We start from the raw sequence: 22,083 nt of genomic DNA, 5'->3' as shown, positions 1-22,083 counted from the left end.
ATCTCAGACTGTCAGGTGGGTCAGAGGCAGCTAGGACAGGGATGGGGAAAGAGAGGAGAGCCAACCCAGGATCAAGCGGATGACACTGGCTCTGTTTATAAAGGAAGGGTACTTCTTTCTCAGGGTGAATGGATCGCAGTTAATTACTAAATCAAATCCATTCAATATCTACCTGCTTACGCCAAGCTCTTCTCATGGCACCGTGGAGGCTCACCAGCTTCCCACAGGTAAATCGGAGAGATAGGCATCTGCACTGGAGAAGATAAAAATCCCACCCTAACTCAATTTCTTGTCACTTTCTGCTTGGGTTGACTTCTGTCTCTAGAGCTAGTTCAGTCAGTGCTAACAGTGGAGATGCAGATGCTAGCTGTTGTTTCTGGCCACCAGGGGGTGCTGATGTGGTGCAGCCAGGCTCCAGGGAGGCTAAGATGGGGTCTGATCTGCACACATGATCCAGGAATGAGGTGTCAGGACTGGTCTATTTGTATGAAGGCCCTGGGAGGGACAGTGAAGGGTATTTAGGGACCTACAGTTGGCCAGGATATGGACTCCAGGAATCAGGCATCTACCCATGGCAGATGGGGTAGTCAAGCCACCCCAACATTATTGGGAGACCCCTCCAGGGAAGACTGCGTGGGGTGATGGGTGGTGGAAGGGTGGGATACAGGCCTGGCTTCATTCAGCATCAGAATCCTAGACATGAACTTCTGGAGCTCTACCACTTGAGCCACAGCTCCACTTCCAGCTTTTTGGTGGTTAATTGGAGACAAGAATCTCATAATTTTTCTGCCCAGGCTGGCTTTAATCTGCAATAATCAGATCTCTGCCTCCTGCGTAGCTAGGATTACAGGTATAAGCTACAACGGGGCCCAGTGAGGTTGCATTTTGGAGTTGAGCCCCATGTAGGGACAATGATGCTATAAATAGTCACTGTCATGGAAAATCACTTCCCCTGTCTGTCTCTAAGTTCCTTCTGATGGCCTAAGTGTTTCACTGATATATTCAGTTAAGCTTCCCTATACCCCCATGGCCACACTATATTCCTCGTGTTTGGTAGACATGGTGTTCTGGACCCTATGCTAGGGACTTCTGAGGAGGGAGACGGACCATGTGTTCAAAGAGTTTCCAGGCTCACAGTCAGACAATTCCATGAACATCAGAAGTGTTTAGCAGTTCCTGAGGTCCCTGATTTTAATTAGAAAGAGACAAGAAGCAGGAAAATGACTACAGCTAAGATGATGTTGATAAATGATACAGGAAGCTGGTGTTTGTATATATGTATGTATGTGTATTTATTTATTGTATAGGTACTGGGGTTTGAACTTAGGGGCCTGGGCGCTGTCCCTTAGGTTTTTTGCTTGAGCCACAGTTCCAACTCTGGCTTTTTGGTACTTAATGAGGGATAAGAATCTCCTAATTTTCTGCCCAGGCTGGCTCTGAACAGCAATCCTCAGATCTCAGTCTCCTGAGTAGCTAGGATTACAGGTGTGAGCCACCAGCACCAGGCAGCATCATTCACTCTTGAAGCTCTGAGAAGTACCTGTTTGCCAAGAATCCCACAGACACACAAAGTAAACAGAAGCTCTGCTTACTGAACTCCAGCCAGCTAAGTCAGGCAAGCAAACAAAGCAGGTAAGCAAGATTCCCTGCCCCATCCCACCAAAAAAAAAAAAAAAAAAAACCTGTGAAAACATGGCTTTCTGTTTAGCTTGGTTGGTTGGAAAATTGAACTGTGCAAAAAACCTTCCTTGCAGTAGTGAGTGAACAGGGCTTGGGCTCCATGATTCCTTCTGGAAAGGCCCCAAAGGGACTCAAAGTCTCTGGGATGTGGTCTCTCAGTGTCCTGAGCAAATAAATATACCTTCCTCTGTGTCTGACTTCTTTATGCAGAAATCTATTAAGCTGGTCACCTGGGGTTTCCCCAACTTTGTGGTTTCCTTTTGAGTGGCTTTCAACGGTGCAATAAAAATCCCAATCGATTTAAGAAGTCAACTACCAAGGCGGTCAATTTCTCTAATTTCTCAAGTGCCTCAATGCAGAGAGACTGGCTTTGCCACTTCAGGAACAGGACTATTCAGAGAGATTTTCCAGAGGCCCGTGAACCTTTTCTTTCCTTGGCAGGAGGTGGTGTGCAGGCTGGTGGGTGTTTAGTACATTCTGTTGACCTCTTGGTCCTCTCCAAGTGGCACATATGGCTAGCTGGGGATGGCCATACACCCTTCATGCATTTGTTATCTTGTGTTCTTTTTTTTCTTTTGGCAATACTAAGAATTCTACTCAGGGGCATATACGTGCTAGGTAAACTGCTCTATCACTTGAGCTACTCCCACTAGCTCAAGTGGAGTTGTGTTGGTTATTTTTGAGATGGGGTCTTGTGTTTATGCTTGAGTTGGCCTGGACTGTGATCCTCCCATTTGTTTCCCTGTGCTGCTGAGATGACAGGCATGTATCAATATACCCAGCCATGGGTTGAGATGGAATCTCATGAACTTCAATGCCTGGGCCTGCCTTATACCTGGATCCTGAGTAGTTAGGATCCCTTAGGTTTTTTGCTTGAGCCACAGTTCCAACTCTGGCTTTTTGGTATTTAATTAGAGATAAGAATCTTCTAATTTTCTGCCCAGGCTGGCTCTGAACAGCAATCCTCAGATCTCAGTCTCCTGAGTAGCTAGGATTACAGGCGTGAACCACCAGCGCCAGGCAGCATCATTCACTCTTGAAGCTCTGAGTAGTACCTGTGTGCCAAGAATCCCACAGATTCTAGCCTCATTTACTATCTTTTAAAGCTATGTTATAAGCAGGAATGTTGATATCTTGCTACCTGAGTTCAAATCCCAGCTCTGCTACTCCCAGGCTGTAACCTTGGAGCCAGTTACTTCTCTGCTTTGCTGTTTGGTTTCCCCATCTGTAAAATGAGCTTAGTTATAAGAACACCTCCCTCCAGGATATTGGGTTCGGATCAAGTGAGGTAAGATATCTATAAACAATGCTTAGAGCCCAGATCTCATTAAAGGTCAGCCATCACCATGGTCATTCTCAATCACAGGGCAAACTGTGGACCAGAAAGAACACACTATATGTGGAAGAAGTAAACACAGAGGCAGTGACTACAGAATGTGGCAACCACAGCGCATCTTAAGGTTTCAAATTAGACACTGTGTCTAACAAATTCCACCAGAGTCAAGGCAAGCTAGGCTCCCAGAAGGCTACTGCCCTGTGTAGCACCGGCTTGCCAACAAGTTACAAGTTATGACAGAGGTTGGGGAGAGTTCTTGTCGCATGCCAACAGTTTCTGGAACCCATTCTAGGACCCATCCTGACACCACACTAGGGCGGGAAGGCCTGTGGCAGCGCTCAGGCTCCATGAGGGCTGGATCCAGGGTCACTCTGGTAAGCCCACCTCAGAAGGTACAGGCTGAGGTGTCTTCCCCTGCTCGCGGGGAAGGTTCTGGAAGCCTATGGCTGCAGGATTGCAGCCATTTGCAGTATTGGGATGAATGTGAACGTGCAGCCTTGCCATGCTGTTTAAGGCCCCAAATTTGCCTTTGGGTTTCACTATGGCTCCCCACAGCCATGGGTCAGATTGGTTGTCTTCAGAGAGAGACAGCGAGTGAGCGAGGATCTAGAGCTTGAGCGAGGGTCAGAATCAGAGAAACAGTTAACACTGAACTCCCCACTACAGTGAAAGACCGATCATAGCGATAAGCACTCCATTTGCTACAAAGCATTTCACATATGACAGCTCACTTCTTCCTCAAAATAACCCCTGAAGCTGGGTGCTGGTGGCTCACGCCTATAATCCTAGCTATTCAGGAGGCTGAGATCTGAGGATAGAGGTTCAAAGCCAGCCTGGGCAGGAGAGTCCGTGAAACTCTTATTTCCAATTAATCACCAGAAAACTGGAAGTGGTGCTGTGGCTCAAGTGGTAGAGCGCTTGCCTTTAGCTGAAGAGCTCAGAGTCAGCACCCAGGCCCAGAGTTCAAGCCCCATGACTGACAAACAAACAAAAGCCCCGAACCAGGGATGTGTATTCCTAGTTACAGAGGAACAAAGGTCCCATGCAAGGCGTCACAGCTGGTAGACGGTGGAGCTGTGCTTAAACCATACCAGGAGCCCCAAAGGCAGATCTTAGTACCCAAGGTACAGATGAGGGGACAGAGAAGGGAGCAAAACAGATAAGGGGAAGAGTTAGCTATTGGACTGCTTGTACCTCCATTGCAACTCAGACTTGTCTCTTTCAAAAAAAAAAATACAAACAAAAAAGTTGGAGCTGGGCATTGGTGGCTCTTGCTTGTAATCCTAGCTTCTCAGGAGGCTGAGATCTGAGGGTTGCAGTCTGAAGCCAGCCTGGGCAGGAAAGTCTATGAGGCTTTTTATCTCCAATGAACAACCAGAAAGCCAGAAGTGGAGCTGTGGCTGGAGTGGTGTAACACTGCTAGCCTTGAGCAAAATAGTTCAAGGACAGCACCCAGGTCTGAGTTCAAGACTGTGGCCTATGTGGTGGTCAGACCCTCGTTATCCACTAAGGAGGTCCTTCAAACAGTCCCAATGGGAAAACTTACTGTGGGGAAGAACACACTTGCCCTCTCCATCCGCCCTCTACCCTGGGGCCAGGGCCACTCAGGATATGTCCAGCCCAGCCTGGGTGGCATTTATGTTTGGACCCTGGCCGTGGGAAGAATGAACTAGGATAGGTATTCATTCTAAGAAATGTTTGTTAAATCATTCCAACTTGCCTATCTCTGCCACCCTGAGAGTGCTTTATTGCTTCTCAGATACTAAGAATACTAGTAAATACTCAGGAAGCATTTATCATGTGTCTGTCAGGAACTATTCTAAATGTGCATAGACAAACACATGCATGTACTTTGATATATGAGTTTTGCCTTTGCATACATGCATGTGTATATGTATAATACATATATAACCATTCATAGATATGACCGCATCTGATCCTTTCTAACTTTACAAATTTTCTTTCTTCCTTTTCCTTCCTTTCCACCTCTACTCTCTCCTTTCCTCCCTCTTTTTCTTTTCTTTTTGTGCCAGTATGAGGGCTTGAACTCAGGATTGCATGCTCTTGCTTAGCTTTTCTGCTCAAGGCAGCTGGTGCTCTATCAACTCTAGATCCATACCTCCACATCCTAGTTTTGTTGATTAATTGGAGATAAAGAGTCACAAAGATTTGTCTTCCCAGGATCTTCAGATCTTAGCCTCCTGGGTAGCTAGGGTTACAGCCATGAGCTGCTAGCATCTGACTGTATCCTTATTTCTTAGAAGACACTGTAGCCTTAGAGAGGCTAAGAAACTTCCTCAAGGAGTATAGCCAGTCAGTGGTAGAACTGAGATTTGAACCCACCCCACTTCATTGTCTCTCTGTGCAGTCCAGAGCTAAAATCCAGCCAGGACCTCTCTCAATGCAGCCTGGGTAACCATATGATGTTATATTCTGGCTGAGAGCCAAAGAGACACAAATCCCACACATAGCCTTTGAGTGTAAGGTTCTCCTTAGGGGAGTCCCAATCTCCCAGCCACCCCTTTTCCCATCCGGCCTCCCAGCAAGACCTGTTCCTCCCCACTCCACTCCACATTTCTACCCTGTGTAGAGGTGTGGGTGTGGGTGTAGGAAGGGGGCCTCTCTCAGTTCTTCTACCCCTTCCTTATCTTGCCTTCCTTCAAATCACCTTCTGGAGACAAGTTCCATTTAACAGCTTTGGCTTGCAGACAGAATTCCAGCCCGCCAAGGCTGAAGGAGAGTGCGCAGCTCACCTCTGTGCGTTCTCCAGGTCAGGAAACCGGGAGCTGAGAGGTTGATTAATTTGGATGAGTCAGAGTTTTGTTTTTTGTTTCTTAGGGAAAGAATCCACATCTTGGGTCTAAGTCATTTCAGCTGGCCAGTGTCAGGCCAGTAATTGTGAACCACAGGGGTGATTTTGACCCCCAGGGGATAAAGTTAGGGGATGTTTTTGGTTGTCATGCTGGTGAGGTGCTTCTGGCATTGACAAGGTTGAGAGGAAGATGGTGCTAGACTCACGAGAATGTACCGGAGGCCGCACCGCCTCCACCTCCCCATCTCTGCTCAACAAAGAATAACCCAGGTCCAAATGTCAATGGCACTGAAGTTGAAAGCTTGCGTGTAGGGTGAGAAACCATTGGGGCATCATTTCTTCTATGTGAAGCACTTCCCATTACAAGACTCGAGTGAGTGTGACAATCAAATGGCGCCTTTGGAAATGAATCGTGAAATGACAAAGCAGGAGGCTACGGGGGCCCCAATTCCCTCCTCAGCTCACGTCCCTAGCCAGCCCTGGCTAAGTCCCTTTCCATAACTAATGACTCCCGCCCTTTCCTTCTGGGTAGCAAAGAAAAGATAAACAGATCGAGAGCGTGTTTGTGCTGAGGGAAGTTGTACTGAGATCCCTGTGCACCTTTCCAAGAAAAAAAATGGTGACATTTTTGCAGCAAATGGAATGTGTAATGTTTGTAAAGTTCCTAGGAGAAATCTTGGTCCAAAGACTGTGCCTACTTGCTTGCTTCATGCTGCTACTGATGGTCAAGAAAGAATCAGATTATTAAGCATGTAAGAGACGAGGAAGAGGAATTGTGAACCCTTAACCCTCAGTTCTGCTGATCCCTCTTGCTTTGGGAAGAACATCAAGCATTCCAGAACCTTCCTTCAGAAGTTGATACCCCTTCCTGCAAAATCTGCTGTCTTTGCTTTCCACAAAAGATGGAAAATTTGGGTCTGTTCAAACATGTTTAAAACATACCCTAAAAGATTTATCTCAAAAGCAAACACACACACACACACACACACACACACACACACACACACACACACAAACACAGAGGAGAATGGAATTGCTGTGCTAATATCCAAATGCATGTCACATTATTTTGAGTAGAAAATGATGAAGTAGCATTCTAGATCTCTTGCTTTGGCAGCATGGCTTATTTTGAATCCGAAAATAAGATCTACCTATCTCAAGGGAAAGAAGTCACCTCTGTTTAGGTATGCAAAGCTCTTAGTAGTATTTCTTCTAGCAGAGGACTTATTGTCCTTCAGAGTATTCTATCTTCCTTTTTTTTCTTTTTTTGAGAGGTCGTAGAGCTTGAACTCAGAGCCTGAGGGCTGACCCTCAGCTCTTCTGCTCAGGCTAGTGCTCTACCACTTCTTCCATTTTTTTTTGGGGGGGGGGTCCAATTGTGGGGTCTGAACTCTGGGCCTGGGCGCTGTCCCTCAGCTCTTCAGCTCAAGGCTAGCACTCTACCACTTGAGCCACAGCGCCACTTCCGGCTTTTTTTTTCTGCTTATGTGGTGCTGAGGAATCGAACCCAGGGCCTCACGCATGTAAGGCAAGCACTCTACTGCTGAGCCACCTTCCCAGCCCCTACTTCCATTTTTTTGGGAGACTAATTGGAGATAAGAGTCGCACAGACTTTCCTGCCCAGGATGGCTTTGAACTATGATCTTTAGCTCTCGACCTCCTGAGTAGCTAGGAGCCACCAGCCTGGCCTCTATCTTCTTATATAGTTGTATGATTTGAATTCCTAGTTGGATACTTGTCTGTTTAGAGAAAGACTACACTTCCCAGATTCTCTTGCAGTTATGGGTGGTCATATGACCAAGTGTTGACGACAGGAGTCAATATGTGCCATCTCTGGGATATGCCTTGCTCTTCCATGTCCTTTCCCCCCACTAAATAGACAGAGTCCTTTGAGGTGGGGCCATGAAGAGATAAGGTACCACTTAAGGTACAGCAGAGCAACAAGATGGATGGATCCTGGGTCCTGAACTCACAGAGCTCCTGTCTCCAGCCAAGGCCTCACACTTGAGCTGTTACATGAGGGAGAATTTTAAACTCCTGTCATCCATACCTAGATATTGTGTTTGTGGCAGTTAACGAATCTATAGCCTAATTAACCTTACCTGCTTTTTAAATTTAAATCAATTCACTGAAACACACAGGAAGTTCCAAGTGTAGCATCTCTGGATGATGAAAAGATAAAAGTACACACCATCCTCAACAGATTCTAGGACTGGTGGTCTACTTTGTAATACTTTCATCAATGAACAAACCAAACCAATTCTTGAGACATGAGAGCAAAGATCTAATGTTAAGGTCCTCAAATGCATTCCCTCCCAACCCCAGGCTCCCAAGATGCTCTCTCACAGGGTACACATACTTTTTGTGTAAAGAGCCAGATAGTGAAGGCTCTGGAGGTCACATGGTCTCTGCCATGACTAATGACCTTTGCCACTGTAGTGGAAAAGCAAGCACTGGTAAACCCGCCAACCATCTAACACCACACAACTTCACTTACAAACACAGAGAGCAGGTAGCGGGAATTTGCTGGTCTCCTACCTCTAAGTAACATGTTCACCAATACAATAAGTCTTTGATATATACATGAAACAGAGGATTTGAAAAAAATTTATAGCCTATGTTATTTAAGCTAGTGTTTCCCAAATTGATTGAAGCATATAATACTTTTTTTAAAAAAATAATGCTTATTAAGAACCTAGAACTGGCTTTCTAAACTCACTGTTACAAATACTAAGTAGATAATTTTCATTGTTAGGGAATTATCTTTAGGCCCATATAACATTTAGACTAATCCAAAAACCACTTACATGCTGGCCAGCAAACTAAGATGAACAATGGAAGTTTTGCCAGGATAAGCAAAGACTCAGTGCATTTCAGATCCTATTCTGTCTTCTTTATTCCTGGGAGGACCCAAGATTTGCTTTATACTTTGCATTGGGCAAAAGAATTTCTAACATTATGCAACCTCTTGCGTGTTTAAAAACGTTATTTTTTGGCTTGTCCTGGGGTTTGAACTCAGGGCCTGGACACTGTCCCTGTGCTTTTGTGCTCAAGGCTAGTGCTCTACTTACTTGAATCACAACTGTACTTCCAACTTTTTGGTGGTTAATTGGAGGTAAAAGTCTCAAGGACTTTCCTGCCCAGGCTGGCTTTGAACTATGATCCTCAGATCTCAGCCTCCTGAGATGTTAGGATTATAGGTGTGAGCCATCAGTGCCCAGCACATGTTTGAAGACTTAAAAAAAAAAAGTAGCATACAGCATAAATCCTTCAAGTTGCTCTTTTGGTACATTATCAGAGAACTAAGCCACATAACACAGGGGTTTAGTTCACTTATTTTCATTGCTATTTGGCGTCCTATTAAAAGAATATACCATCATTTATTTATCTATGCGCCTGGAGACAGTTTGGTTTCCCCTCTCTGTCTTTTGCTATTATAAACATCATGTGTCTGAACATCTTTTTAGAGGTCTCTCTATTTCCACATGGAAGTGTCTCTCTAGGGTACAGACAAAAGAGTAGAATGATATGTTTTCAAGTGTACTTAAAAGCAGGCTCAGAGTCTCCTCTGGGGGTGTTTGCATTCTCACTACTCTACATTCTTACTCTTATTGAGTAATCACCAGGCCTTTTCTTTTTTTTTTTTGTGGTCATCTGCCAGGTATGAAATGCATACCTGAGTGTGGTTCCGACCTGCATTCCAAGATGGCTAGGGGGCTCGAACCCTTCTTGCTTATTTCCTTGTCACTTTGTAGACTATTCCTATGTTTGGCCTTCATGGAGAGGTCTGACATTGGCCAAAGCTGACAAATATATCAGAATTCCCCAGAAGAACTGAGCCTGTGGTCCTGTGGTTAAAGAGACCTCCACATTTCCCAGGGAGCCTTTGATCAGAGCTGCCTCCTTGTATGGAGAAACAAGCTTTGGAGTCAGGCAGGCCTGGTTCGAATTCCAATTGGGTCATGTTTTCCATGTACTGTTGGTTGGGCCGGTTGCCTAATCTCTCAGAGAACTAGTTGGTGTCTCAGATTGGAAGGAGGGGAGAAGGCTGCTCAAGGGGTGGGAGCAGGGACGGCTTGGAGGTGGGTCGAGCAATGCCTGGGGACATGTCAACTGTTCTGCCATCTCACAGAGATCTCAGAGAGAATGCATGCCTCAGTTTCCCCTGTAGGTCTGAACATCGCTGCCACTTGGCACTTGTGATGTCTGGCCATGAAACTGTGTAACTGTCAGAGCTGGGAGGCACTGGAGATCATGCGTTCTGGTGGTTCTCACCTGTTGGATGAAAAGTGGTCTATTTTGGAGCTGGGGACACTCGCAAGCTCTGTGAAGGGTGGGACCCACTCCTCCATTGGCTGAAGGCATCTTCGGCCTTGGTTTTATGGCTGAGCAATTTGGGCAGAGGCTCTGCCTTTGTACTAAGGGCTGGCTGCTGGATGAATTGCTCAGCCAAGACATTGATCCTGAGTAAACTCATACTTTTAAACTAGACTTTGGGAGATTTTTTTTTTCCTGGCCTGTGAGTACATTGACATGTTGGGCAGAAATCTAACAGAATCAAAAATGGGCCAACAAATACAAAATTAAAAAAAAATATATATATATCATTGTTTCCCAGGAAGCCACATTCCAGATGGCCAACTATGCATTGTTCAACTGCCAGCCTGGATCTGAAGCCCTGGAGATCTGGGAGCGAACCCCAAAAGCCTCTTACCACGGGGGCCCCCTCAGTGTTGCTGCTCTAAGTACCCGATGTGTTTCTGTTTTGCTTTTAACACTTTGGAAGTGTGGGACAAACTCCAAGTGTTGGCAAACGGTCTGTCGCCTGCAGGCTGGCTGCCACCCACACAGGCTGCTAAAAGGACTCGTGATTTCCTCACTGCCAGGCATGTGGCTGCTTTCAGCCAGCAAGGCCTCTGCCAGGAGCCACCCTGTCTTCTGGGACCCCCTGTCCATCTGAGGCCCCTGGTGCTGCTTACTTTCTTCTTCTCTGACCTTGTCTCATAGTGATGCCTCTAACTTCCTCCACACTTAGAACTGCAATAGCATCTGTTTGCCAGAATCCCGCCCTCTGGAAACTTTCCTGAGTTAGATCTCTCTTCTCTGAGTCTTGCACCTGAGTTCTCTTCTCCCTACATGTATCTCATTCTTTTCTTTTCTTTTTTTCATCTTAATGAGTTCAGGAAAAGTCTAGTCTGGGGACCAAGGATGGAGGCACATGTGCGCAATCCCGGCTAATCAGGAGGCAGAGGTAGAAGAATCTCAGCCTGAGATTTTGCTCGGGCAAAAGCGCAAGACCCTATCTGAAAAGCAAACTATAGTAAAAAGTGCTGTGTGTGTGTGTGTGTGTGTGTGTGTGTGTGTGTCTCCAGGGGTAGGGTATTTGCCTAGCAGGAATGAGACCCACAGTCTAATCCCTAGTGCCACCACCCTAAAATTCAAGTCTAGTTACTTCACTTATAGCCCTGCCAGGCTGCTTCATTATGGCCTTTTGTATCCTTCCCTTCCTTCTTTCCTTTTCTTCCACAAATGTTTATTAGGCCTGAAGTATGTGCCAGGCCCCAGGAACAAGGCATCTGATTTTGCTCCAGCCCTAAGAGAGAAGGAAGTCAACTCTCTGAGATACAAGTCTATGCTGTGACCTTTTCTTCCAAGAATATTCCATTCCATGCCCTGTAGCAGCTCCCCCTTGCTTCTACTGAGACAAAGCCCAGCCAATCAGGGGCCACGGTAGCGGTTGGTACACCTGTTTTCCTCCCCACTTCTGGATCATTTCCCACTTGGGACCCCATCTGTGCTGGCCCCACTGCCCTGGAGGTAGTTCCGACTCAGCCAGTGATGGCTTCTCAATCTCATGCTTCACGGAAAATAAAGAACTTGAGGGGGCAGTAGTCTCCAAGCCAGTCAGCCTCTGCTGATTTTCCTCCTGCAGCCTGGGGTCTGGCCCAGCAGCAGAGACAGGCACCCCAAGGCATACTAGACCTCAGCCCGGGCTGCAAGCCAGCGTCCTAACACCATAACATGCATCCATTCAGGTATCCACTTCTCTTGCTCTCAGAGGATGCTGAGGCTACCATGTTTGGCAACTAGCAAGATCTGGCTTTCTTGGTCTTAATAGGTATTGTTGGGACAAATACAGTGTACATACCATATAAATTCATGGTTTATATGGAGTATCTCATTAAATCTCACCCCCCCCCATAGTCTTATAAGGTAGGTTTATGGATGCCATCATTTGATAGACACAGAAACTAAGACCAGAGGGGTAAGTAACTTACCTACGGTCACACAAAGAGTAAGTTGGTCTAGCCAGGATTTGAGCTCTGGCAGTCTGGCTGCAAGGCCTGTATTCCTAACTCCTGTGCTCTTCTTCCAAGGAGAATCTGGGTGAGGAATGAATCCCTGGGTACTCTGCTCTGCTGGAAAAGTCTGGAAGGACCTCCGGGGAAGAGCAGCAACCAGCAATTACACGCCAATGCTTCTCTCACATTGTGCTCATCAACTTTGCACAAAGCACCCCAGGTCGCGCAGGCTCTCAAGTTAGGAACCCCAGAGTCAAGTTAAAAAAATACAAGGCAAACCAACCACCAAGGACGTCTCCTTCCCACTTTTCCTCCTTCCCATTATGAGTGGATGTAGTGTCTTCTCAAAAGGCAGGAGGCCACCAGGCTGGGTCTAATCTAATCTGACTACTTGTTCTTCAAGAAGACAAAAATTAACACTGGCACGGAGAGTAGATGGCTGGTTGAAGACAGAGGTAGAATCTGCGTGATGCTGCCACAAGCTATCGGATGCTTGAGGCCACCAGAAGCTGGGAACTAAGGACTTCTGGAGGGAGCCCTACCCTGCCCACAATTTTTTTAGCCTCCAGAACTGTGAAACAATAAACGTCTGTTGTTTGAAATCACTCACTTATCAGTAATTTGTTTCCCATCCTTAGCAAATGGGCGCACCTAGACATCCAATTCCCCTCCCGGAAAGCCAGCTCTGGTGATCAGCCTCTTGTCTCCTCTCCTAGTCTGGGGAAGTGCAGCAAATATACACAGGGGCATTTCACTCAGAGGTGACATCTTCCACACTGCTCCATATGGCTCTCTCTCTCTCTCTCTCTCTCTCTCTCTCTCTCTCTCTCTCTTTCTTTCATTTGCAAATACCTCCAGGACCAAAGTTATAGCCCTGGAGTAAAGTCATACTTCTGTGCAGCTATCACCGCCACCCAGCTCTGCCTGAAAGTGGCTTCATTACATACCCACCCTTCATGTCCTCCTGGGAACCCCATCTGCCCGTCTGGGCCTTTCTGACCACTTCTTATTCCTTGGTCATCTCATTCACCAAGTCCCACTCTTTATTTTTTTTGTCAGTCATGGGGCTTGAACTCAGGGCCTGGACACTGTCCCTGAACTTTTTTGCATAAGACTAGTGCTCTACCACTTTGAGCCACAGCGCCCCTCCCATTTTTTTGTAGGGTTAATTGGAGAGAAGAGTCTTATGGACTTTACTGCCCAGGGCTGGCTTTGAACTGAGATCCTTAGCTCTCAGCCTCCTGGGTACCTAGGATTACAGGCGTGAGTCACCAGCGCCTGGCAAGTCTTGTCCTTTCTATCTCCCGTTTCTATCTGGTCTTCCCCCTTTCTCCAAATCCTGCTTCAGACTGGATCATGCGACCTCAGGCTTTCTACACTGCCTGCCTCTGCGCATCTTCCACACTGCCAGCCATCCCTCTTTCTAAATTATACATCTGATGTCGCTTCTCTGATTAAAAATCAGCCAGCGCTCCCACCTCCTACAGGATAAGTCCGAGTTGTTTGGCATCACATAAAACACCGCCCCCAGGCTGCATTTATCCAGACTCTCAGCTCTCAATCCAGCCCCTGCTACGGAGGAGAACTGTTTATTGGAAACTTATGCTCTGTCTGGATTTCTTTTTTTTTTTTGGGTCCGGTCATGGGGCCTGAACTCTGGGCCTGGGCGCTGTCCCTCAGCTCTTCAGCTCAAGGCTAGCGCTCTACCACTTGAGCCACAGTGCCACTTCCAGCTTTTTTCTTTTTGCTTATGTGGTGCTGAGGAATCGAACCCAGGGCCTCCAGCATGCAAGTCAAGTGCTCTACCACTGAGCCACCTTCCCAGCCCCTGTCTGGATTTCTTGTGTTTCCTCTTGCACGGAGTTCCCACCTTGATGCCTGTGTGCACGTGGTTCTGTGTGGGCAGATTTCTCTCCCCCTCACCCTCCTTCTCCCCCTGGAACATTCCTGTCTCTTCTTCAGGAGGAAAATCAAGAATTAGCCCTCAAGGGAGGCACTGGGGCAACCTGAACTACTGGCCTATCAGAACAGAGCCAGTGGTCTGATGTAATTATTCAGAGACCTCTCTGTGTCCCACAGAAGGTGCCCTGCAGGGCTTGCTGAGGGCAGGGGTGTGCGCTTAGCCCAGCTCTTGGGGCAGGCTCCAGGCCCTGTCCTTGATCCTATTAGGTGAGGACAACTGAGCCCCAGGAGGACTCTGCTGGCCTGAGGAGAGGGCATCCCCTTTGCCAAAGCAGGGACAGGAGCCTGGGGTGGGGGTAGGGGGCTGGAGCCTCATATTCCTGGGCAGCTGAAGAAGGGGGTGGCCTCCCAAGATGCATTCCACGGCTGTGGATGAGTCCACGGGGGCCTTGTGAGACCCGTCCAGGGTGAGGGGAAGGACAAGGGCACTCGAGGCCTTGAGAGGAGAGAGCAGACTAGACTGCAGGGCTGGGGAGCTTTCCAGAACCCCGCCGAGCCAGGTGCAGGCCCAGGTGTTCAGCTTCCTCAGATGACCTTCTGAGGAGAGAACGGGAGGTCCAAGGTCAGATTCAGGGATGGATGTGGTGTGGATGCGGGTCCAGATCCAATCTCCCCTCCACCCCAGCCATCCCCCGAAGCCTCTTGTCCCCCGAGGTGCCAAGTACTCATTTATAGCAGGAGCTCCACACTGTGAGTCCTGAGGACTCCTTCGAACACGCAGTCCATGTGTTTCCTTGGTCTCAGTTTGCCTCTGGTGCACACCCTGTTTTACTTTCTTGGCAGTTCTCACACTGTGTGTGTGTATACACACACATATATACATATAATATATATATATATATACGCACACATATACATATTATATATATATACACATACTGCAAATACAAACATATTGTTTAAGTCCTGAGGACTCTGTCTCCTGTCCGTATAGAACAGGTCTGATATAGACAGGTCTGGATCAAACGGATGATACTTAGGCCCTCCAAATCTGTGAGTCTGAGGAGTTGGTCAAATGTGATAAAAAAAAAATATTCAGAAAAAAAGCCAGGCATTGGTGATTCATACCTATAATTTTAGCTACTCAGGAGGCTAAGATCCAAAGGATCACAGTTTGAAGCTAGCCCAGGCAGAAAAGTCCTTGAGATTCCCATCTTCAAAACAACCAGCAAAAAGCTGGGCTAGAGGTGTGGCTTAAGTGATAGAGCACCAGCTCTAAGCAAGCCCAGCAAGTTCCGGGCCCTCAAGTTCAAGCCACAGTACTGACAAAACATAAAAACAAAAAAAGTTCAGAAAAAAGTTACAATTGTACTGCAAGCACACAAGCCACCATTCTGGTCATTATCTTCTTACACAACACGCAGCAATTCCACTTGTTCTAGGTGTGTTATTTGGAGATGGTTTAAAGTATACCAGAGAAAGCTGGACACCAGTGGCTCACCCCTGTCGTGGTATTTACTCAGGAGGCTGAGATCTGAGGATCATGGCTCAAAGCCAGGCAGGGTAGGAAAGTCTGTGAGACTCTGATCTTCAATTAACCACCAAAAAGCCAGAAGTGGAGCTGTGGCTCAAAGTAGAAGAGAGCCAGCTTTGAGCACAAAAGCTCAGGGACAGTCCTAGGCCCTGAGTTCAAGCCTTAGTGTCAGCACAAAAAATTATATACATATTTATATATATATATATATGTATTTTAAAGACTATATGCAATTATAAGCAAATGTGATACCATTTGCTCTAAAGACCTTGATCATGAGGATTCTGTGTCTGTGGGGGCCCTAGACCAGGGGATGACCAGCCTCCTGACTCACGGCTTTCCATCCTTCCTCTCTCAGTATGTCCAGTAGGCCATTAGCACTGTCCATGCCTGTGAGTGACCCAGAACTTCCTGCTGCACCACTTGGCTGCTATTTCCTGACCAGTGCTCTTGTGGCAAACTCTGCACCTTAAAAGCCTGTTCAAACCACACCAAACAAATGACAAAACCCATCAGGCTCAGGAGGTGCTCAAGAGACTTGGGAAGGATTGAGGGTAGGGGGTCAACAGCAATGCAATTCATTAAGTTCATCCCTGGCCCTACCATAGTCTACCATCACATCCACCCATCCATGCACAGGATGGTGGCGGGGGCGGGCAGGGGGAAGTGAATTACTCCAGGTCACCTGCTAGAAAGCAGCAGGACCTAGATAAAAGCATCTGTGTAGAGCATGGTATGTAGTAGGTGCTCAATAAATGCCCAAACCAAAGGCAAGCAAGTAATGACACAAGCCTTCCGGGTCCCATTCTAAAAGGGTATATCTCACCACCTCTGAGCCTTTTCATTCTGGATCAGCTCTAATCTATCTGCTTTGAAACACTTGCACATAAATGAACCCTCCATCTGGAAGAACAACCAGCTAGAACCTGTTGGTATCATTTATCACCGGAGAGAGAATCTGAATCCACACCTAGCTACCTTGATGTGAATGTGAGCCTTCACTCCGGAACACCCACACAAGGAAAGAAACAGCTTTTACCTTAGTATTTCTTTTTGAAGTATTTCTAAACTAACCATGAAGAAAACATGAACCCCGTCAAAGCATATTAATTATTCTTTCCCTCCCCTCCATCGCTCCTCCTGATTTCTTTCCCACTCCAAGAATATGAAGAAAAGGGGAAAAAAAGGCTTAGATGATCTGCTCCTTTCATTAAGGAAGAATAAATAGGTGACCCCCATTGGCTGGGGAGCTGCTGTTGTGCGCTGTGGTACCTTTATCGTATCTAATCAGCATGCTGAGGCCTTCCCATAGCAGAATAAAGACAAAAGCGGAGTTCCGGCGGGCAGCTGTCTGAGGTCACTCTGAGAATCAATGGCACACTAGCACTCGGGCTGGGGATCCTGAACCAGGGTGGCTTTCCTGGATACTCCCTGCCTGCCCAGAGACTGTGGCCAGCTGCTAGGCAATTACAGGTACTAATGTCCCCACACTGCAGAGACAGCATATCATGCTTCTGCATTTGGTACAACACCAGAGCGACCTCACCTTTCCCCTGATGTTTAGATTTAGACAGGGCGCCTGAGCTCTGATGCACAATTAGAGGCCCCGCCTGAAAAGTTCTAGAGTAAAAGGCTGGCATGGCATAAAGGCATGCATGCTGTGTTTTCTATTCCTGCCCAGTCCTCCATTCTAGACCGGCTCCACCTCATGCCTTAACGCAGCTGTGTGGTGCTGGACAGGCTCCGTAACCCAGTGAGCCTTTGTTTTTGCTTTTTTTTTTTCTTTCATTTTTTCTGCTAGTCCTAGGACTTGAACTCAGGGCCTGGGGGCTGTCCCTGAGCTTCTTTTGCTCAAAGCTTGTCCTCTACCCCTTAAGCCACAGCTCTGCTTTCAGTTGTAGGTAGTTAATCGGAAATAAGAGTTCCATGGACTCTTAAACCATAATCCTCAGATCTCAGGCCTCCTGACTAAATAGGATTACAGGCCTTGGTCTTCTAGTTTGCAAGGTGGGATAATGAGACTGCTTCGTCCAGTTATTGGGGATACGCACACACACACACACACACACACACACACACACACACACACACTACAAGGACAGCTTATGTAAGGCACAGAGTAGGTCCCTGATATCTTTGCTGGATGTCGAAATGGAATAAAACGTCTTTGCTCCTGTCACCTTCACAGTGGTGACAATTTGCATTTTATTTTTCATCTCGTGTGAGTCACATGTGATTAGGCTCACTCTTTTTTCCATCTAGTTAATGAGCGCTATAAGTTTTACTATTTACTTATGTATCTTACTTCTCTTGCAGTGCTAAGGACAGAGCCCAGGGTCTGTCTTGTGCTGGGCAAGTGAGCTACCACTGAGCTGCAGCCCAGCCCATTCTATCTATACGGTATAGAAAAGCTGGTGGACTTGTAGACAGTCTAGTACATGGAGGGTTGTTTCTAGGGTGTTCCATGGCTGGCCAAATCTATGGATGTTCACGCTGTGTATGCAACGGCATGGCATTTGCACACCGCCTGCACACATCTTCCCCTCTATTTTAAATGACCCCCAGGTAACTTATAATGCCTAAGACAACGTCAATGCTCTGCAGCTAGTTGTCATGCCTGGTCTGTGCGTGGTCTGTGTGTGTGTGGATAACCTGGTGTTATACACAGTGCATCACTGGTGGAATCCAAGGATGTGGATACGAGGGCTGACTGTATTTCCATTTCTCTTTGAAAATCACGTCCACGTTGGATGAAAATATATCTGGAACAATCCATCAGTACATTTTTCTACATCCAGGTGGACATGGAGTCAAGGATGGAAAGACAGATGACAAAGAGGAGCTGGGAAGTCAGGGGGGACCCGCCACCTTCACCCTGGAATTTCACGTGCAGGGATGGAGGCCTCCAGCCAGGCAGATGTGGAGATGGGAACTGCTGGCTGTGACCATAGACACTTGGTCGCTGAAGGGCCTGATGGCTCCCTGCAGAGGGGCCTCTTGTCTACGGAATTCTGAAAAGGAACAGAAGCTTCCAGAAGAGGGATGCCAGCATCCTCTGAGAGGCTTGTCTAGGGTAAGGGCTCCAAAATGATACAGCTGTCTTCACTATCCATGGACTGTGGTCCAGGACTTCCTAGAGATGGCAAAAGCCTAGGATGCTTAATTCTTGCATAAGAGAGCACAGCATTTGCAAACTGGTATACACACACCATCCTTACACATGAAGTCATTTCTAGATTGCTTATGGTTCCTAATACAGTGTCAGCACTATGAAGTCCTTGCACTATTTTATACTATATTAAAAAAAATTGCACTGGTACAGGGGCTTGAACTCAGGCCTTTGTGCTCTCGCTAGGTCTTTTCACTGGAGGCTGGTGTTCTAGAGCCACACCTCTCTATTTCTCTTTTGCTGGTTAATTGGGATAAGAATCCCATGATCTTTCCTATCCAGGCTGGCTTTGAACCCTGATCCTCAGATCTCAGCCTCTTGAGTAGCTAGAATTGCAGGTGTGAGCCACAAGTGGCCCGTCTAATACTGTATCATTTAGAAAAATTATCTGTTCATGCTCAGCACAGATGCGATTCCCCCTTCCCCGAATCCATGGGTGCAGACTCCATGCTGAGGGTTCTGCATGCACATGGGTATATGGATATACTTTGGGCTGTCTGGGTTCTCTCTGTGATTCTGTTACTTCACATCTGGGTTGTGTTGGGAATTACTTCCTTCCACCAGGCCTTGGTTCTTTCTGTTGCTGATTTTAAGGCTTATATGAGAAGGTATCCAGGGCCTTTCAAACTTTAAAGCAATACCTAGGTCATGAGTGGTCATGATTATTTCTGGGTAGTGGAGACTTGGGGATCGTAGCTAAGACAATAGAAGATCACTCTGTGAGCATTGTCTGTGAGATGCTTCATATCCATGACCTCTCCTTGTGCTTACACTAGCCTCTGCTATTAATATCTTTCATATTAATCTGGGGGAAAACCAAGGTCCAGAGAGGTTAATTCTCTCTCCCAAAGTTGCACAGCTAATTGAACCATTGAGATGTTATTTGGACATAGATAATGGGACTCTGGATCCCACGCTCTTCACCTTTAAGCCATTGGGTCTCCTGAAGCATGACCACCAGAATCACTTTGTGAGCAAGCATTATGGAGAGTTCTCACTTTCCCCACCCCCAGCAATCCAGGGCTGACTGCAGGCACAGGAGCTTGCAAGCAAGTGAGCTTGCAAGGAGTGAGCTGAGGGCAGTCCTCTTCTTCCCCCCCCCCCCCCCCCCCCCCCAGGAAGCATGGTGGGCAGAGACTAGACTTGGCCTAGGTACCACTAGATCTCTTCCGGGGCACTTCCACCTGCCAACGGTGCCACCAGTGATTTCTGATTGCGTACTGACTGTGCTGACTTCTGAGGTTGCTGCAGGGGTTAGAGACAGATCGTGACTGGCATGAAGTAGGTGCTCAATAAAAGGTTCCTCCTCAGCCTCTCTCTTAGTGAGAGGTGTGTGGGGTGGTGGCACAGCCAGAGACTGTAGACAGAAACCCAGAGGCAGTAAAGCCGGGTGGTTGGAACTCTGGGCCTAGAGATCTGGGCTATCTGAATTCACACAGTGATCAATTACTAGCGATCAAAAACCTAGCTGGGCCTCAGTTTCCTTATCTTTAAAGTGGGCACCCATGTCACAGTGTTTGGGGGAGGGAATATCAGATATTCATTAGTCCACGTAGAGCATTCAAAGCAGGGCTCAGCTTACGGTTCAACATGTAATCAATGCTAGCGGTCATGGCTTTGATTAAACCCCTGTGTATTCTGGGGCTGAGGCAGCTCAGGGACTTCGTGGGTGGTATTTTAGTTTTTCTTCTTCATTTTCATTTCCTTGTTAGATAGCAATCAGGTCCTAGAAGGGCCGAAATGCCCACAGCCCTGGCTGTCCCTGGGCTGTGTGAGCTCCGGAAGGAGGAAGCTTTCTCCCCAGGTGGGTGCAAGGGGATTTGAAAATGATGACAGCAATACCCAGGGGTGTCAGGAAACTGCATGCACATGCGTGTGCACGCACACGCACGCGTGCACACACACACGTGCATGCACTCACACACACCCCTTTGAGTTTCTGTGTTTTGACCATTTAGAGCAGCTTAGGAATCACTTGATTGAGTTGGACGGAGCCGCCTCCACGCCTCCACGCATGGGCAGCCCTTCCTCTCTGGAGGGTCACGGGCAGGACCCAGGCAGGAGACACACAGAGAGGCAGGGGGCGCCTCACCCAGCCAGAAGCATGACTCTGCAGGGCTCAGTCAGCAAGGAGAGAAAGGCAGTGTTTTACAGTGAGGGGGGGGGTGCAGAGGAGGGCTGGGGGGACACAGAGCAGGAGGGGGGGGTGGAGGGGGACACAGAGCAGGAGGGGGGCTGGGGGGACACAGAGCAGGAGGGGGGGTGGAGGGGGACACAGAGCAGGAGGGGGGGTGGAGGGGGACACAGAGCAGGAGGAGGGCTGGGGGGACACAGAGCAGGAGGGAGGGTGGAGGGGGGGGACACAGAGCAGGAGGGAGGGTGGAGGGGGACACAGAGCAGGAGGAGGGCTGGGGGGGGACACAGAGCAGGAGGAGGGCTGGGGGGACACAGAGCAGGAGGGAGGGTGGAGGGGGACACAGAGCAGGAGGGAGGGTGGAGGGGGACACAGAGCAGGAGGAGGGCTGAGGGGGACACAGAGCAGGAGGGGGGGTGGAGGGGGACACAGAGCAGGAGGAGGGCTGAGGGGGACACAGAGCAGGAGGAGGGCTGGGGGGGACACAGAGCAGGAGGGAGGGTGGAGGGGGACACAGAGCAGGAGGGGGGGTGGAGGGGGACACAGAGCAGGAGGGAGGGTGGAGGGGGGCACAGAGCAGGAGGGGGGGTGGAGGGGGACACAGAGCAGGAGGGAGGGTGGAGGGGACACAGAGCAGGAGGGAGGGTGGAGGGGGGACACAGAGCAGGAGGGAGGGTGGAGGGGACACAGAGCAGGAGGGAGGGTGGAGGGGGACACAGAGCAGGAGGGAGGGTGGAGGGGACACAGAGCAGGAGGGAGGGTGGAGGGGGGACACAGAGCAGGAGGGAGGGTGGAGGGGGACACAGAGCAGGAGGGAGGGTGGAGGGGGGACACAGAGCAGGAGGGAGGGTGGAGGGGGGACACAGAGCAGGAGGGAGGGTGGAGGGGGACACAGAGCAGGAGGAGGGCTGAGGGGGGACACAGAGCAGGAGGAGGGCTGAGAGGGGACACAGAGCAGGAGGGGGTTGGAGGGGGCTCGGAGCCGCAGGGAGGGAGGGATGGAGCTGCACAAGCAGGAGAGCCACCAGGACAAGAGCGATGGCCCACCGGCATCCCGCAGCGGCTCAGGCCCTCTTTTTCCCTCTTTCCTCCCCCCCACCATCCGTGTCCGGAGCCCGCGCCTCGGGCGCCCCATCCTCGCGAGGGGGGGGGAGGAGGGAGGGGCGGTGCCCGCATCCCCACCCCCACTGACCCCCGTCCGCACACCCCCCGCA

General features: G+C 48.5%; 1 protein-coding gene across 1 annotated transcript in view; it reads right to left on the bottom strand.

The window, feature by feature from the left end:
- Btbd11 (BTB domain containing 11) overlaps positions 1-22,083 on the bottom strand; it is a 226,066-nt gene that overhangs the window by 31,881 nt on the left and 172,102 nt on the right. The window lies entirely within an intron of this gene.

Source organism: Dipodomys spectabilis, unplaced genomic scaffold, assembly GCF_019054845.1.
Source record: "Dipodomys spectabilis isolate Male_0828 unplaced genomic scaffold, ASM1905484v1 ptg000163l, whole genome shotgun sequence".
In the NCBI taxonomy this organism is placed as follows: domain Eukaryota; kingdom Metazoa; phylum Chordata; class Mammalia; order Rodentia; family Heteromyidae; genus Dipodomys; species Dipodomys spectabilis.
The sequence above is the reverse complement of the archived record's forward strand: the minus strand, read 5'-3'. Positions and strand labels throughout refer to the sequence as shown.